Source organism: Octodon degus, unplaced genomic scaffold (genome assembly GCF_000260255.1).
Source record: "Octodon degus isolate 3935 unplaced genomic scaffold, OctDeg1.0 scaffold00262, whole genome shotgun sequence".
In the NCBI taxonomy this organism is placed as follows: domain Eukaryota; kingdom Metazoa; phylum Chordata; class Mammalia; order Rodentia; family Octodontidae; genus Octodon; species Octodon degus.
In genome coordinates this window covers 2,691,163-2,698,368 of record NW_004524838.1, presented here as the reverse complement: position 1 = coordinate 2,698,368, position 7,206 = coordinate 2,691,163, and the positions used below count along the sequence as shown (strand labels likewise).

The 7,206-nt window shown below is 36.8% G+C and overlaps 1 pseudogene; it reads left to right on the top strand.

Moving 5' to 3' along the window:
- Window positions 1-1,887: 1,887 nt before the first annotated feature.
- The window catches only part of LOC101574356, a 26,188-nt pseudogene continuing 20,869 nt past the window's right edge, over window positions 1,888-7,206 (top strand).

Here is a 7,206-nt window from a genome sequence, read left to right as displayed (position 1 = left end):
TGCCAACTGGGGAGAGGCAGGCAGGAGCCTGCCAAGGATCTCAAGTGAACTCAGCCACATTCCCCATAAGACTGCTCTTATTTGGAGAGCCTCACAGATGGACATATCATAAAATGTGCTCACAATTTGAAAATGTGCCAAAGGGAACAAGCAAGTCCTGACTTTGGTTGAGAGTCAGAGCTAGGAATATAGTGCTGAGCAGACAGAGTGGAGAGACATGTAATGATTCTTCTAACCATTGGCTTACAGGAGGGCTGGAAAAGCATCAGCCTCTGGCACACATGAAGAGTTTTTTTCCCCTTAGCAATACAGGCACTGAGACAAAAATATGAAGCAAGAGTGGGTGAGGAAGGCAAGAGAATAATTGTGATGTTATTTGGGCAGCACCTTGTTCTTTTCCCCTGAGATCAGAGAAATTGTTTCCTCAAACTACATAAGCTCACCTCTTTCAAAGTTTTCCAGTACTAAATATTATAATTTTTAACCTTTGCTCATTAAGGTTTATTTTATTTAAATATTCATATTGACTGGAAGGCATTTTTTGTATCAGTATATTTTGTGACACAGAATAATTATCTTCATTCTGAGGAACTGGTACATATACATATTGCATCTTGATCACTGTTACTCCCTCTTCCCTGGCCACCACCCACCTCTCTGCCCCATCTCTAAAATAGATTATATCACAACAAGATATTACCCTTTTTTATGTCAAGTGAGACTCCTTTCAACAAAGTTTCCTATTAGAACTTTTTAAAAGCCATCCCAGGGCTGATTACTATCCAATACAAATATTTGCTTTTCTCTTCTAAATAGTTTATCATTAATGGAAGCCCCAAGGAATGAATTAAGAACTTCATACATGTACACACAGTGTCCAGTAGCTCCTGCTAGCCCACTCCAAATAAATGTCAACTCCAAAGTGTAACCTTCAGGCTGATTTCTGAAGTATCAGCCACAATAAATCCCCTGACATCCCAACTATGTTTTACATGAAAATTCTGGAACCAAAATGTCTCCTTTTCTTTTCTTTCTTCTCTTACCTTTGCAGCTCCAAATCTCTTAAGTTTCTTGCTCCAATTAGAAAACACTAATTTTCTTTAAAGTCTCTGATGTAAGAGGGGAGACAGTGTTGAAAAGGAAAAATATCAGTCTAATCATTTTAGTATCATGTCCCTAAACCTCATTTGGTATCTTTTTTACTTCCTTTTTTGCTTAGGATCTGTCCTTGAAGAGAAAAAATGTAATACAATATTTTCTATTATTGGTACCAATATAATATTGCATAGTGAATCCAAGGTTGCAATTAATAAATGAAAATCAAGGATACAGTTACCAAGATGATTTCTATGACTGGATTAGCCACCAATCTTTCAAAGCTGAAGCCAGGACTATTAGAATATATTTCAGATGTTATCTCCTGCAGGAATCCCTGCTTAGCCCCTTTCACCAGAAGAAAACTCCTCTGTGTCCCTATAACCCTTCAGTACTAGAGCCTTTGAAATATCATTATATACTACTATCAGAGTTCATTATTAATATGTCATGCCCTTTCCTAGAAGACAACTCACCTAAGGGTAAAACCATAACATATTCATCATTACTCAGCCAAGTCTTCACACAATTCTTATTAACATAGAAGTTACAAAACATGTGGGCTGACTGAATGAATAAAATAAATGAAAACAACCTCTTAAAGGAGACTCTATGTCAAATTTAATGATCATGACAACTAGTTGCCTTCTGAAGAAGGGACAATGGATCTAATTTAACAGTAAATGTGATACTATGGAATCAAAGCAGAAGAAAAAAACACAAGTAGCATTTTTTTCTAAAATTCTATCATTAGATTAGATTCATATGCTGTATGTTTTTAAAGCAATCATCATGACAGTGATAACCAAAAGTCTATGTCTAGGAGCACCTGGTCTTCAAATGGCTTGTGACTACACAAGTGGCAACACTTCTGAAGTGGACACTACCTCCAGCCATAGAGATGATGTTCTAAAGGATTCCACAATAGTCCTGCTGTCACCCTGGTTTTATGTGACAATGGGCCCACTGGACATGCTGAGGCTCTACTCCGTGGGGTCCTCAAGAGAAGTCAGTTCCTTGGGTGAGAAATCTCTCTTCCCACTATGGCCTCTTCCCAACATTTGAATCCAAATTACCATTCATAAACCAACAGTGATTTCATACCAGGGAAGAAAAAAAGATGCACCTGCCATAGTAGCCACAAGTTATCAGAATTACCTCAGTCAGTTAGAATAGAAAAATTGCATAGACAAAGCTATTGTGAGGAGTCACCTGAATCCAAGAAGTGACATCAACTAGAAAACCAGGTCTGAATTTCAAAATGTATAACGCCTAGATTATTCATCACATTCATTCTGTCTGTAAACTTTCTGATGCTTTTTCATTTGATGATTAATTTCACTTTAAAATGTTAATTCATGTACTATTAAATTTTTCATAATTGATTATCACAAACAAAAAATATAAGGAAGGTTTCTACTTGTCAAAACTGGTCCTTCAGTATCTGAAAACTAGTTTACTCCAGACAAAACATAAGGCCTACTTTTGAAGCCAGGTGGATAAAACATGCCTCTCTCTTTGCTTCCTTCCTAGGAGATCCCATTGAGTTTTAATGAACTGATGTTCTCCCTTTGACCTCTCCCTCCAGCCTATGGCATCTGAATCCAAGTCCACGAGACTAACAGAATCACAGGCAATTTAACCAGCTGAACACAGGGTCTTATCCAACACAAGTCTTGCTTCTCCAAAACAAGGGAGGACACACGAAGATCTCAATATCATCAATGGCTTGTGGCTACATGTCTAATAAATTCTGTAAAGAAATTAATTCAAAAAAAAAAGAAATTAATTCAATAAATAGAGTTTCAGGTCACCAGCCAGACATGATGTTAGTCAAGAGGCCAAGCATAATACCTATATATTCATGAAAGAATAAAAAAATTAAACTACTATAACAATGTTTTGCTTTGTTTTTATGCATTTAGTATAGGGTCTACAGAGTCTCATTACATAAACTAGACTTGTAGTGATCCTCCTGTTTTCAGCCTCCCAAGCACTGTACCAATGTTAACAAATAAGAAATACTTTCCAAAAAGACTTCTAAAAGAAAAGATGCAAAGTATATATAAGCTGAAACACATTTTTCTTTAACCCTTACACAGAAAAATTTCTTTTGAAAAAATACCTTTCAAGCGTACCACTAAAATCAAAGAAAAAAAAAAGTAAAATCAAAGATAACTATACTCTATCCATGAGAATCACCCTTAGTGGAAGTACCACTGTGGCAACTTAGAAATCAAACAAGTTTATTCTGCATCTTGTAATGCCAGAAAACTAAACATGAATACTAAGTATGAAAGAAAATTCTTAAGCTGATTTCAAATCACTGGCATATGCTTGGCTGAAAAAACATATTGAGGAATACACACTTCAAAGGGAAATCCTTTAAAATGGAATCACTGGCACCAGACCCATTGCCTGTTAAATTGTTTGACCAGAAAGACTACTTCAAAAACTCTCGGATCTTTTCCCTTGTAACTAAGCAGTAATGTTTGGAAACAGTCATGAAACCATAACTTTACTTGTGAACAATCCCTTTTCCATAACTGGACAAACAGTCCAACTGTCATAGGAGCCAAAAATCAAGCTACTTTGTCCTCTTCATATACCCTTCTCCCAAGGAAAAAAGAATTCACAAAAATGGTTAGTCCTGTTACGAACAGAGCACAATAATAACCTACAGATCTAACATTTTTTGATGGCCATAATTGTATCATTTTAGTCATTTTCTCAGGAGCTTATTTCTATCCTATCTTTAGAATTGGTGTATATTCATATGTATGCTTAAAGAGTGTCTATTGAATATTTAAGTCAATGACAGCTTTTAAACTTGTAACAAGGTAACCAGTCAACTTTGTTGGGGCTGGGGTTCCATACCAGAGCCCTGACAAGCTGGAAGTGGCCATCATGCTCACAGCTGATGCTATGGCCCTCCAGGCCCTATGTTGAGGCCCAGAGGACTCTGGAACCAAGTCCCTGAATTCTCCATGGCACAGAGCAACAAAGTTCACAGCTAACAGACTGACCTGACTGAAGAAGAAACAAACACTCACAAGGAGAGAGTCTTGCTTCAGAAGGGAAGTGAAAGCTTTCCACAGGCACTGAGTGAGAGAAGAGCTTGGTAAATAGTCTTGGGACAGTAAGAGCTAAACAGAGATCCCTAAGATCCTCTAGGATAGCTAAGTTTCCAACCTGTCCACATAGGGCCTGCATTATGTTGTGGGAGGCTAGAATTGGTAGGATTAATAGTCAAAGGGGATGGTTCTAAAGAAGAAGGCTTATAGTCTAGCTCAACAAACCTTTTGGAGACAAGTGAACCTTTTAGAGACAAGTGCCCAAACTGTAATCCAAAACCCAGTTATTTATCTCAAAGAGCCCACACTGACATTAAACCTAAATACTGAGGTTTTTAGTTTAGAAAAAAAACTCATGCATGAACACACACACAATAATAATAATAATAATAATAATAACAACAACAACAACAACAACCTGCACACTATTGGCTCACCACCACTGGTCTAATGGTATGTTGGAATTCTAGTACTGCCACCAACATCTAGCAGTAGGTCAATGTAAGGAGAACCTAACTGTCCCCACTAAAATCAGATTCCTCTTTATTTTGGTAAAAGGCTGATCATTATGTTTCATCTGGCTGGGGGTCTATGGGTTTCTCCTCTGCAAAGAATGGAGAAATGGGATTCATAGTGATAAATGAGGGAGTCAAGCCTAGTATAATGGGAAGCGGAAGTTTATTTAAAGTGTGGCAAGTGAAGGCAAAGCAGAGAGGAAACTACCTTTACAGCACAGTGATGCTACAAGATGGGAGGCAGGTTGCTTGGGATGCTCAGTGAGTATGAGATGTGCTTCATCCTTATAGCAGTAAGTTGATCTCCAAACAGAACTCTTTCCCTGATTGGTGGCCTAGACCCAATCTTAGCCTTTATTTCTGGGAAGAGGACAAGCTCAACATAAGTAAATATGAGTAACAATTTCATAACAATAGAGTAGGGTACATTTTCCCAAGTACATGGTTGACAGATAAGTATGTGATGACCTTTTAAGCATCAGCTACAGATAAGCATGTGATGATTTTTCAATGTTAGTTATCCTTGTTTTGCCCTGGATTTTTCTCTCTGTCCCTCTGCACCTAAAATTAGAGGTTCCCAGTGTTACTACTGTCTACAAAGTGACATTGAATAGTAGTTAGTGGCTGGCAATTAGTTTTCTGTCTATACTAACATGGATTCTCTGGGTGATCATAAACAATACTGTGGCTCACTCATGAAGAATGAGACACTGGGCCAAAGAACTTGAAAACCCCAGCACAAAAAATAAACACAAACACGAAAAGGTAAGGCAACAAAATGCTAGTATTTGAATGATTACAAGATTCTTACTGTTCAGCATTTAAAATGTGCTTATCATTTGTAATAATGGACTTCCCTGAAATAATGCCATATTGAGTTATGGCTTTAAGGCTATTTTCATGCCAGAATCTTAATGATACATAAGAAATTTAGAAAGATTAGGTGCCAAAAAACCCAGTACAATACTTGCACATTTTTAGTATCACATATGATACTAAAAAAAAACAGAACCAGAATTGCAGGAACGATGAACACCCTAGACCTGTGGTTCATTCCTTCAGTCCTTTCCAACACTGCAGGGCCTGTGTGGCCATTTGTCAGCTTATTTTATGTTTTACATCTCTCATATTCATACCAGTGTATATCAGGTTTATCTAAACATTGATTATTCTTTTTGATTATTATCAAGTCTTGTGGTGATTATTTAATGTCCTTCTATTTTGTGCTGTTGTGGGAAACTTACATTTTGGAAATCTACATTGCTATAGAAGCATATATCTTCAATGTCTCAGACAAAAAGCCTTACAGTTAATTTAATGCCTCCACTCTGAGTCACGACCTACCAGGGAGGGCCTGAAAAGAGACTTGGAGGTGGCTATTCAATAATTTTAGTAAAATGTTGCCTTTGTCTTGTGCAGAACATGTAGAATATGCCCTGTAATTTAGTAAGTATTTTTCAAAAGGTTAAAAAAAGTATTAGCAGAAAATTTCCAGGCAAAAGGGCTTGCCAAATAGCTCAGTGGATTAAAGTGCCTGCAAGTAGGCACAGGAGCCAGGTGTTCAATCCCTGGGCCTGCTATGCCAGCCCTGCCCCTGAGGCACACTGAGACAGCAACTGAGACTGGGCATGGTGGTGTGTGCCTGTAATCCCAGCTCTTGGGAGGCTGTAAACAGGCAGATCACTATGAGTCCAATCTAGTAGTGAGACCCTGAAAACCCTGTAGACCCTTCCCTAAAATACAAGAAAAAAAATTTCCAGGAATGGAAAAAAATTTGAGATACAGATAAATGAACATATACAACTCTAAATAACTAAGATCAGAAAAACATCCATTCATGCCACATAATCATTTAAATACCAAAAATACAACACAAGGACAGAATCATAGAGTTGTAGAGAAAAGTAACAAATCATATCTAAAGGAAAATGTATCAGAATACCACAGATATTTCAATAGAAACTTTAAAGGCAAGGAGAGTATGAAATGAAGTGTTTTAAGGTCTGAAATAAAACTAGTTCCAACTCAGACTGTTATATCCTGCAAAATTATCTCTTAAAAATTATGGAGAAATAAAAGATACTTTCAGATAAAGAAAACAAATGCATGACCATCAAACCAATACTCCAAAAAATTCTAAAGGATATACTATGATGTAATAAAGCTAAAATGCCCAAATATCCAATAAAATGACAAGCATTTATTCTACTGAGCTATGTCCCTGACCCACAAAGAAAAAATTGATATGTTAGCTGTAAATCCATACCTATCAATTATAACTCCCAATGTAAATGAACTCGGCTCATCAAGCAAAACACACAAATTAACAGAATAAATCAAGAAACAAATTCCAATAGTATTCTGTATTCAAGAAATACATTTAATACATAAAGAAATTCATAGATTAAAAATCAAAGGGTAGAAATCAATATTTTGCACACAGGAATCTATAGACAAGCAAGAGTAACTATCCTATTTTCAGATAAAGTAGACTTCAAGCCTAAGTTGATTAAAAGTGACAC